Raw genomic sequence first — 12243 nt, forward strand, 5'->3', positions numbered from 1 at the left:
TCATCAAGTTGTTACTTCCATCACATTTGAAACTATCTAGTTTATTATTTTGTTTTTGTTTTTATCTCCCCATACAACAGTGTGAGGCTGATGTCTGCCCCGATGGTGACTGAACTCCCAAGGCTCATAGGGACAAATGAGCCTACCCTGACTGCCAGAAAAGCCATTCCACGTCTCTTCCAGGTCCACTAAAGTGATGCCCTAATGTTTCTCCTGACCTTTGAACTTAACTTTCAACTCTTCCCTTTGCACCAGCACCACAGCTATCTTTTGAGAAACACAGACTTGGCCATGTTGTAAAATCACTGAAACAGGGCCCTTTTTGAAGGTGCCTCTCACCTTCGAGAACCTCACCCTGCTCTCCCTTCTATGCATTAGCCACCTGTTGGTTCTCCTCCATTCCTGATGACTTCATGCCTTTGGGACCTTGCCTGTGCGTAAAATGCCCATTTCTAAATTGTTTGGCTCTGTAGCCAATAAAACGTAATTACAAGCATGACCTTGAGAAGAAGAGGAAAGAAAAGGGAAGAACAGGAACAAGTGTTCTTTTTTAGTTTTCTGATTAGAACAATGTTCAGTTTCCAGTCATTCCTTCCAGGAGTCCAGCTTCTAAGGGACAGGGGACAGAAAAAAGAGTCAGAGGCCTCTAACTGCGTGGCGCCGGCTCCGTGGACTTGTGGCCAAGGCCATGAGGCAAAGTGTGTGTGTTCACAGCATACCTCTGAGAACACGGCAAATCAATTTTATTCTATTCCTTTATTCATATGTATTCAATTCTATTTTTCTTTCTCTTACATTTTGAGGTGTCTCTGAAATTTTCATGCAGTCAGCATCTGGGGTTCTGTCTGCTCTTACTGAGAACCTCCTCTCCCCCCTAGCCTTCACCCCAGGTCCCCCCCCCCCCCTGCAGACCCATCTGGACTGACCTCTGATGGACCATGGCAGGGGCCCCCTGGGACTTGACCCTGGATCCAGCCTGAGACTCTATCTGGAACTGGACAGCCCAAGGGATGGAAGAGGCATTCTGGGTTCCTGGCCTTATCAGGCCTCTGTGGACACGAAGACTCAGTGAAGACTGTGAAAGGGAAAAGTGGGACAAGTCCTGGAAGGAAGAGAGAAAGGCGCAGGCCCCTTCTGAGCACAGGAGCAACGGGAGTGGGAGCGGCTGGGGGAAGCCCCCCGCCCCCCGGCAGAATATCTTTTCTTTGTCTTACTGTAACCCCAGAACCTACATGTTTCTGGGACTTGACAAGTCCCACCAGCAAGGAGCTGTACGTCTTCCCTGCCCCAAAATGTGCCCATACAAATGTTGGGCCATTTGAACAAGTGACACTTTCTCTGAGAATTGTCATTCCTGTAAATAAATATCAGTCTCTGAGAAACCTGATCTGTTTTCCTCCCTGACCACAAAGGGTTAGTTTACTTCACCTGTGATTCCCTCCAAATCTAGTACAACACTTTTTGGAGCACAATTTGGCCAAATCTCTCAAAATTAACCCAGCAACTGTACTTCTAGGAATCCATGCCACAGATCCCCTTACATATGCCAAAAAATGTGCGTAATATAATAATCGTAGCATTGTTTGTAACATCAAGGGACCAGAAACCCCCTAAGGGCCCATCAATAGCAGAACAGTTAAACAAAATATGGTAAATGAATAAAATAGAATCTTTAGTGGGATTGAAAGGGGAAAGAGGAGCATAAAGTAAAAAACAAACAGATCCAAGGTCTATTGTTAAAAGCAGATTTTCACAAACCATGTAGCAAGGGACCAGATACATAAATTACACTTAGCTGGACACCTGAGTGGCTTCATAGTTGAGCATCTGCCTTCGGCTGGGGGTATGATCCCGGGGTCCTAGGTCCTGCACTGGGCTCCCCGCAAGGAGCCTGCTTCTCCCTCTGCTTATGTCTCTGCCTCTGTGTGTCTCTCATAAAAAAGTAAAAATCTTTTATAAATAAATCAATAAAATTACACTTAGCTACACAGATAGCTTCTCGTACATTCCTTAAGTATCTTTGGAAATATACATAAGCATTTGCTAACTTTCATTGGTTTCAGGGGACAAAATTGAACACCAGGAACATTGTCATCCTTTGGAAAACCTCTTGAATATTGAACTGTGTTAAATTGTTATCTATTCAAAAAAATATAAAATTTAAAAGTAAGGTAACTGCCCCAATAGTCTCTACACTACTAGTTTATTATTTCAAAAGGATAAAAAGAAAAGCAAATATCCATCATATTCTTTTTTTTTCTAAGTAGGGTGGAGCCCAACACAGGCTTTGAACTCACAAGCCTGAGATAAAGAGTTAAGAACTAACCTACTTGGCCACACAAGCATCATGGGGTCATTGTAATCTTGACCCCAAGTCTCATCGATGGCACGTCTTACTTTTTTACCTGCCCAAGGCTGAGAGCAGGGATCAGACTGGGCTGGAGTTGTGAGGGAAGGGGGAAATTTGAAGCAGGCAGCCTCAGTGGTACCCATGAAGCTTTAGCAATTTGAGGGCCAGATAGATGCTCACAGGAGTAAAGAAGTTCAGGCGGCAGAAACCTCAAGCCCAGTATTTACTTCCCCTGCTGCTCAGGCACTCTGTGGGGAGAAGATCAACTAGGGCCTGCTGGGATATAGGGATCTAAGGGAGGTAACAGAATGCAGCCCCTGTCATTTCCCCTGCAGACCCTGAACTGTAATGAGATGGGGCTTTAGCCCTGCTGCTCTGACTGCAGCTGCAAGAAGATCAGCTGGTAATCCAACAGCTGCCATTCACCCTAGAGATACTGCACTCACGTCTCCGCCCAGTCTCGGCTCCTGGACAAGAGACATTCTGCAGATCGACCCAGCCTTTGATCAAGTTTCTATCAGGCTGTCCCAGTCCTCAAAGATCAATCAAACTCTCTTTTATTTAAGTCACATAAGTAGTGTATTTATTCATTCAGTTAGTATGGAATTTGTGGGATGAGATCTCTAGTTGCCAGGAATATGCAGTGAAAGTGAGATTGCTGGGTAGTGAAACTCAGAATTGGAATCCATGAGAGTGACTGAGAACTGAGCCAAGGGAACAGCATGCAGCCCCCAGATTTCCAGGGAAAGCCCCCTGCTGCTGCTCCAGGGGGGGCTGATGGTCTACCTATGAAGGAGATGGAGTAGGGACAGTATGAAGCACAACAGACCAGCAGTACTGTTGGGGGAAGTGTGAGAAGCAGAAGCCTAAATGACAGTCTTCAGACACTGCATGGTCCCTGTCTGTTTCCAAATGGCTCTTGTAGCAACAAAAATTAAAGCTGAACCTTGATTTCTTTCCACCAATTAAGCTCAGCTACTTAAAAAAAACAAAAACAAAAAGACAACAAAAACCACCTGTTTCCTTTTTACGTCTAAGGAGAGAATGTTTAACTAGCATTTTAAACAAACAAAAAAAAAGTGTTTATCTTGAGTTACACATAAATGATAATTTTTCCCATAGACATGATCTTTCCACTTACACGTGGACTAGACATGCTGGGAACAGATGTGCAAACAGAGAGTGTAGAATGGCCTACCCCAAAGCTACCAGATAGCCACAGTGTCAGCCACAACAGTCAGCTGACAATCATAACTTTAAAAAATATGGAAGGAAATTCTGGAATTCCTGTATTAACTAGCCAGGCAGTTCCTGGTGTGGTCTTCCCCAGATGGACCATGCTCCCTTCCATGGGCCTGGGAACTTTACTGTTGTGGAGACAACAGAGCCATGGCTGGTCCTCCTGCTCCCACCCTGGGTACCCTCTGGGATGGTAGGCGGTTATTCCATCCTCACTCCAGTTTGGTGGCCTTAAAAGTCAAGGGCACATGGGATTTGTGGATCTGAAAGCCATGATAATGTCTTATTATCCAAGGGTGATTCCTGTCACAGGACCTCCTCATGCCGCCTGCATCATCCTCAGATATCTTGGGGCTTGGGCTCATGCTGAAGCCGTGAAAAGGTTATGAGAAAGAGTCCAAAGGCAGAGAGTGTCCCACTGCCCAGTATCACCGAGTGAGTCCCTTCCCTCCCACTGTCTAGACCTCAGTAAGTTCTGACAACAGTCGGCGTGGAATTGCTTTTTTGCTTGGGAAGCTGTTGCATATTTGCTTCCATCTCCGGGAGCCTCTAAAACAAAAGAGGGGAAACTATCTGGGTTCTGTGTATGGCACAGACAATGGCCTCTTTGTCTCCATCTCTAATTTTGAAGGGTTTCAGAAGCTATTGTTCAGGACTGGTCTTACAGTTGAAATAGGGAGGCCACGGGGTCCCCGGCAGGTGGGTTAGCACTGAGTTGACAGACCTCCCCACACTTTCTTCCTTCCTTTCTTTCCACGTGAATCCAGTTTCTATAAATTCCACTGGGTGTCCTAACCTGAGTGAATCCAGTTTCTATAAATTCCACTGGGTGTCCTAACCTTCCTTTGCCTGAGTCTCCGGCACTTTGCACTCCATTCTGCAAGCCAGCATCTGCCTGGAGACCTTGCCCCCGCATATTATAAATAGTCCAGCTTCTCCAGGCCCACGACATTAGCTTCCTTTACCCCAGGCTAATCCCGCATGTAAATCCCAGATCCAGGGAGCGGAGAGGTGCTGTCACCACTAAAATTAACTTCTCACAGCTGCTGGTAAGGGGGGTGCGGGGCGCCTGGCACACTGCACCAGCACAGCGCACTGCGGGCGCCCCAGGGCCCCTCCTGGCCCGGACCTCCTCCCTCTCTGAGCCCTTCCGAGGCCGCGGGGACGCCCACCCCGTTTCCCCTGTGTCCCCTCGTCGCACACAAGCGGTCTGTTAGGAGGGTCGATCAGAATATCGCGGGGCCTGCCGAGTGTGGGCGGAAACGTAGGAAAAAGGGCAGAAAGAGCCCATTCACTACGCTTCAAAGATATCCACTATGTCCCCGTCTTCTACGTGCCCCTAAAACTGAAAACAGACGGGAAAAGCAGGCCCCCGAGGTGCACGCGGCGCTGGGATGCCGCTCGGCAGGTGGCCGCCGGGGAAGGCGCGGCCCGACCTCCAGGCACTAGCGCGGCCCCTGCGGCTCGTCCCAGCCTCGGTGGAGGATTTCCTCGCGGCGCCCCTGGCTGTCCCCGCACAGGGGTGGCGCGCCCCCGCCCCCGCGCACCCCCCTGCTCGCGGGTTTCTCGCGACCCGCAGGCTTCCCGGGCTTCCCCGGCAGGAGGCAGAGCGCGGGTGGAATGCGGCTCCGAACACCTGCTGCGGGAACTCCCCGCATCTCACAGATTGTCACCTTCTCGATTTGGGACAGGAGCAACCACATCCCAGGCGCAGTGAGCGCAGCCCTCAGGATGCCCCCGGTCTCTAAAAGTAAGGTTGTCGTCGACTGTGAAAACGAGGTGAGGTGAGCAAGCTTCGAGACAAAAGCGAATGCCCTCTCTGAGGCTCGAAATCAGGACCTTCAGATTATGAGACTGACGCGCTGCCCACTGCGCTAAGAAGGCAGTGAGAATCTACCTCTGGTTAGATTTTAAATGAATCACGGAATTTCTGGAATTTCTGGTGTACCCACTAAAAAACTGACCTGTGGCCAGTATTTTCTTTATTCCCTATTGATCTAGATCGTCTTCTCTTCAGAGATGCCGATCTTTTACCGTCCACAGCCTCTTTTGTTGCAGAAGTAGACTCACTAAATAGTATGTCCATGGTCCATACCTACCTGTCAATTTGACTACATTCCCACTGATGTCTCCGGAGATATTACCCTTGAAATATCACAAACTGATTTTTTTTTAATTTTTTATTTATTTATGATAGTCACAGAGAGAGAGAGAGGCAGAGACACAGGCGGAGGGAGAAGCAGGCTCCATGCACCGGGAGCCTGATGTGGGATTCGATCCCGGGTCTCCAGGATCGCGCCCTGGGCCAAAGGCAGGCGCCAAACCGCTGCGCCACCCAGGGATCCCCACAAACTGATTTTTAAAGTCTCCATGCTTTCTCTACCTGTATACAACCACAAATTCTTTTTTTTTTTTTTTTTTTTTTACAACCACAAATTCTATTAAAGACTTTATCCATATAAGAAAACCTGGATGGTTCTATGGGTAGAGTGTGTGATCTTGAGATTTTTGAGTTCAAACACCATGTTCGGGGGTAGATTGCACTTGTTAAAAGACTTTTATACACATAATTTCATTTAGTCCCAATTTAATTTCTTGGTCATAAATCTATATATCATTATCCTGGTAAAAGTGAGGCTCTGCAGAATTAACCCCACAGCTGCTAAGTGGCAAAGCCAGACCTTTAAAGCAGATTCTGATTCCAAAAAGCATGCTTTCTCCACTTTAGATCATATTCTCTCCACCATTTTTACCCACATCACTGCATTCATTCAATTAAGCAAATATTTATACAATTATGGATTCTCCAGTCCATTCAACCAACATTAATTCAGTTGAGGACTCAGTTCAAAACTTCCAAGGCAAGCTTGGTCTCTTGTCCTTCAAATCCCCATATTTTAGAACATCAGTTCTCAAAGTGTGGTGAACAGATCCATGGAGATCCTGAGACATTTTCAATGTCTGTGAAGCCAAACTTATTTTCATAATAATATCAAGGCTTTTATTTGTTATGAAAAAGGCTGATGGTGCAAAAACAGTAGATAAAACTGCTGGTTCCTCTTATGGATCAAGGCAGTATATCAAGAGGTACTCGCCCTCATTGTGTTCATAGGGGTCACATATAGGGCTGGGGCGGGGGTGGTTGTTGGTTTATTTGAGAATATCCTTGATGATGCAGTAACAAAAAAAAATCACTTTATTAGCTCTTACCCTTAAGTACATGTCTTTTTAATAATCCATATGAATAAATGTTAAGTGCAGAAAAAGCACTTCAGTTGTGTATAAAAATAGGATGATTGTCTAAGAAAAGTGTTTGGATGACTTTTGACTTGCAAACTGATCTAGATGTTTTGTTTTCATGGAACATCATTTTTATTTGAAAGCACAAATAGGCAAAACTATGATATATTCAGAGATTTTTCTCAAAAATCAAAGAAATCTGTCTAAAAAACAATTCAAAGAAAATAATTGAGAGGATTTGTTTACAATGATGAATTATTAGCTTTCAAGTGAAAATTAGCAGTTAGGAGACTTCATGAACTTGCAGCTTTGCAATACTTAGAGATATTTCCTTTTTTATTTTTTTTTAATTTTTTATTTATTTATGATAGTCACAGAGAGAGAGAGAGAGAGGCAGAGACACAGGCAGGGGGAGAAGCAGGCTCCATGCACCGGGAGCCTGATGTGGGATTCGATTCCGGGTCTCCAGGATCGCGCCCTGGGCCAAAGGCAGGCGCCAAACCGCTGCGCCACCCAGGGATCCCCATGTTTCCCTTTTTAAAAAAGATTTTATTTATTTTTTTTTATTTGAGAGTGAGTGAGTGAGAGAGCACAAGCAGGAGGAGAGGGAGAAGCAGGCTCCCTACTGAGCAGGGAGCCCCATGCCAACTTAATCTCAGGACCCTGGGATCATGACCTTAGCCAAAGGCAAACACCCAACAGAGCCACCCAGGTGTCCCTAATACTTAGAGATATTTCTGATGAGATATATTCTGATGAGATTGGTGATGGTATTAATGAATGTTTTTTTCTGTTTGTTTGACATTATATACTGAAATGTTTCAATATTTGGAAAAGCTGAATACCTCCGTGGACCAATATGCCAACCTATTTACCAAACGCACATGGGTTAAAAGATCCATTCAAACTTAATGATAAGGCTTCAGATTCCACATTACAACCAACCCTAAGAAGATGCCACCTGTCAAGTTTTGTTATAAAATCAAAAAAGAATATCTACAATTTACTAAAAAAGCTATTAAAATACTCTTTCCTTTTCTAACAACATATCTGTATGAAACCAAACTTTGTTCATATATGACATAGCCAGTCATTAAGGACAGTTAAAGAAAAAATATATAGCTATTTTTTCATAAAATGTTATTTAATAAGTTGATTGTTTTTATTTTAGAAAAAATTAACAATTTTTCCAAGATTTTAAAAATTGTTTTTAAAGTAACCTCTACACCCAACATGAGGCTTGAACTCACAACCCCATAATCAAGACTCATGCTCTGCAGACTGAGCCAGCCAGGCACCCCAACAAGTAAATGCTTTTAAATTTGCAGTTTTAAATCTTAACATAGTAAATGTTGATGGATATAATCCAGAAAGATCTTTGGTTTCACAATAATATTTAAGAGTATGAAGAGTCCTGGGGTGCCAGCCTGAGTCAGTCAGTAGAGCATGCAACTCTTTTTTTTTTTTTTTTTTTTTTTGAGCATGCAACTCTTGATCTCAATGTCATAAGTTCAAACCCTACACTGGGTTCAGAGATTACTTAAAAATAAAATTAAAAAAAAAAAGGGTCCTGACACCAGAAATCTTGAGAATCGCTACAGATTATTTCTATACAACCTCTCTTAAATCTCTCTTCCTTTTAATCCCATCATTCATTTTACGTATAATTATTGAAAACACATTCTGTGCCAAGCATTATACTGAGGTTGGAGATTTACAGAGACCTGAACAATCCTTAACCTCAGGAGCTGGCCAGATAAACAAAGGCCCAGTTCCCACACTCTCAAACTTCCTCATTCTTACAATTAAATATATCCTCTGAAATACTTCATTTTGATAATATAACCCTTCCGCTCTGTATTCTTCAGCTAGGGCTGCTGCAACAAAATACCACAAACTGGATGGTTTTAAACAACAGAAATTCTTCTCACGGTCCTGGAGGCTAGATCAAATCCTAGTTCAAATCAAGGTGTCAGCAGATTTGGTTTCTCCTCAGGCCTCTCTCCTTGACTTGTCCATGGCGACCTTCTGTGTCCTCACATGGTTTTTCCTTTGTATGTACATGTCTGGTTTCTCTCTGTCCTAATCTCCTCTTCTTAAAGGATACCAGTCAGATTGGATTAGGGTCCACTCTAACTCATTTAACTTGATTACGTCTTTAAAGGCCCTACCTCTAAATGCAGCCACATTCTGAGGTAGCAAGGGTTAGGGTTTTAACATACAAACTTTGGAGGGACACAATTCAGCCCATAACATGCTCAAAATGCTCAGCCTTTGCTGTCACTACTTCCCTTTATGTGTTTGTTAAAGCCTCCTCAATTAAAAAAGTCATTAGAAGAATTCCAACTTCATGCCTGATCCATACATCCATGATTTCTCATCTTCATTCTTCAAGGCCCATTCTTGCTATTTTCATTCGTATATGATCTTGTCTTATTTTCCCTGAGCCCCGTGACTCCTTGTCCATAACTATCTTATGGGTTTGGGACATGATGATATAGACCATATATTTGAAGGTGTTCCATTATCATTTTATTTCCATTCACTGGGACTCATTTTTTCCCCTATGTCCATATGAAGACCTAAGTAGTTTCATGACTTATCCTGAGTAATACAGTCTCAGTCCCAAAATTAAAATGCTGAGCTCCCTGTCACATTCAAACTCATACTTGACATAAATATCAAACTTTTCCCTTCACTCCCTGAAGCTGCTGAATAGCGGCTACTTGACAATTGTTGGGGAAAATGTTTCCTCTCTCTTTCCTCCTGCTTCTTTTTCTCTGAGTTGCTTTCATTTCTCTATTCAGCCCATTTATGCTGGTTTTTTTTTAAGATTTTGTTTATTTAGTCATGAAAGATACACAGAGAGAGGCAGAAACATTGGCAAAGGGAGAAGCAGGCTCCCTGCAGGGAGCCCAATGTGGGACTCAATCCCAGGACTCTGGGATCATGCCCTGAGCCAAAGGCAGACACTCAACCACTGAGCCACCCAGGCACCCCTAAACTGGCTTTAAGTTGCTCCTGGGCCAATCCTCTTTCTATTCTGTTTCCCACACGTGTGGGAAATGTTCATGCCTGGTTGTCCCCAAAGAGCTCTGAAACTGCAGACTAATCTCAATAAAGAACTAATTTGGGTAACATTGCCTTAATATTACCCATGGCCTCCCCACTGTGTCCCCCATATTTTGGTGCCATTGACTGGCATCTCTCTTGTGAAGATTTAGTAAAAAAGAAGAGACAACTCATTCTGAACTTTTGTATGTGGGGAATGTACAAAAATAATAGTTCACCAACAGCTCACTCCAAAGTCCTTTTCACAAATTCTATTTCAATTGCCTTTGCTTTGTACTACAGAGATGCTCTCCTCATCCTGCTCAGGGTTTGACACCATTGGCTGGGCTTCTGCCTCTGACAGACACCTTCCTTGCACTAATTAGGCTTGAACACCTCATACTGACCCACGCTCTTCTTCTCCAACTCCATACTTTGGGCCCGTTCCTAAATGGATGCCCTCTGCACTATGCTTGGGTTAAACAATCCAAGTCTTTGTACTTGTCTTCCTTATCCTGCCTGGGCTCCTACATTCCTGCCATCTCTACCAAAGCAAAAAGAACTTGCACAGTGAAGGAAACCATCAATAAAATGAAAAGTCAACCTACTGAATGAGAAAAGATATTTGCAAATGATATATCCATTAAGAGGTCAATATCCAAAAATATATAAAGAACTTAATCAATATAATAATATTATATATTTTATAATATATAATATTGTAAGTTGTATATAATACATAATATTCTTGTATGATATATAACAATAATCCAATTAAAAAACAGGGAGAGGAACTGAAAAGACATTTTTCCAAAGAAGACATTCAGATGGCTAACAAACATATGAAAAGATGTTCAACATCACTAATCATCAGGGAAATGCAAATCAAAAGCACAATGAGGTAACACCTCACACCTGTCAGAACGACTAGAATCAAAAAGACAAAAAACAACAAGTGGAGCCAAGGATGTGGAGAAAGAGGAACCCTTGTGCATTATTGGTGGGAATGCAAACTAGCACAGACACTCTGGAAAACAGTATGGATGTTCTCAAAAACTTAAAAATAGACCTACTATATGATCCAGTAATTTCACCACTGGGTATTTATGCAAAGAAAACAAAAACACTAATTTGAGAAGATATATGCTCCCCTTATGTTTACTGCAATATTTACAGCAGCAAAGATATGGAAACAACCCAAGTGTCCATCAATAGATGAATGGGTAAAGAAGATGTGGTATATAGAAACAGATATAGGAACATTATTTAGTCATAAAAAAAGAATGAGATCTTGCCATTTGTGACAACATGCATGGACCTAGATGGTATTATGTTAAGTGGAATAAGTCAGATAGAAAAATACAAATACCACATGATTTCACTTATATGTGGAATCTAAAAAACAAAAGGACAAACACAAAAGCAGGAAAAAATCCTTAAATACAAAACACAAACTTGTGTTTGACAGAGGAAGAGGTCAAGAGGACGGGTAAAATGGTTGAAAGGGAGTGGAAGGTCCAGGCTTCCAGACATGGAATGAATAAACCACAGGGGTGGGAAGTACAGAAAACATGAGAAGATAATCAATAGTATTGTAATAGCATTATATGGTGACAGATGGGGGCTACACTTGGGTGAATATAGACTAACATATACAGTCGCTGAATCATTATATTGTACCCTGAAACTTATGTAATATTGTGTGTCCACTATACTTCAATTAAAATTTTTTATTAATTAAAAAGTAAAATAGGCAAGGGAATCAAAGAGAAATTTCTCTAAAGATGTACAGATGGCCAAAAAGTACATGGAAAGATGTTCATCATTAATCATCAGGAAAATGCAAGCTAAAACTACAATGAGATATCACTTCATACCTACTAGGTTGGCTATAACTAAAAAGAAAAGGAAAATAAATGTTGGCAATGTTGTGGGGAAATTGGGACCCTCATATAATGCCAATGGGAATGTAAAATGTAAATTGTTGTGCAAAACAGCTGACTTCCTCAAAAAGCTAAACATAGAATTACCATTATCAGCTAGCAATTCTACTCCTAGGTATACACCCAAAGTAACTGAAAACAAAGATCCACACAGATACTTGCACACCAGTGCCCATTGTAGCATTGTTCACAATAGACAAAAGGTAGAAATGACACAAACATCCATGAACAGATGAATGGAGGGATCCCTGGGTGACGCAGTGGTTTGGCGCCTGCCTTTGGCCCAGGGTGCGATCCTGGAGACCTTGGATCAAATCCTTGGAGACCTTGGATCAAATCCCACATGGGGCTCCTGGTGCATGGAGCCTGCTTCTCCCTCTGTCTCTCTCTCTCTCTCTCTCTGTGTGTGTGTGTGTGACT

At 42.9% G+C, this 12243-nt stretch overlaps 1 non-coding gene across 1 annotated transcript; it reads right to left on the reverse strand.

The window, feature by feature from the left end:
- Positions 1-5400: 5400 nt before the first annotated feature.
- On the reverse strand, positions 5401-5473 carry TRNAM-CAU. Its single transcript has one exon. It is a non-coding gene; the product is annotated as a tRNA-Met (tRNA).
- Positions 5474-12243: the final 6770 nt, after the last annotated feature.

Source organism: Vulpes lagopus, chromosome 10 (genome assembly GCF_018345385.1).
Source record: "Vulpes lagopus strain Blue_001 chromosome 10, ASM1834538v1, whole genome shotgun sequence".
NCBI classification, from domain to species: domain Eukaryota; kingdom Metazoa; phylum Chordata; class Mammalia; order Carnivora; family Canidae; genus Vulpes; species Vulpes lagopus.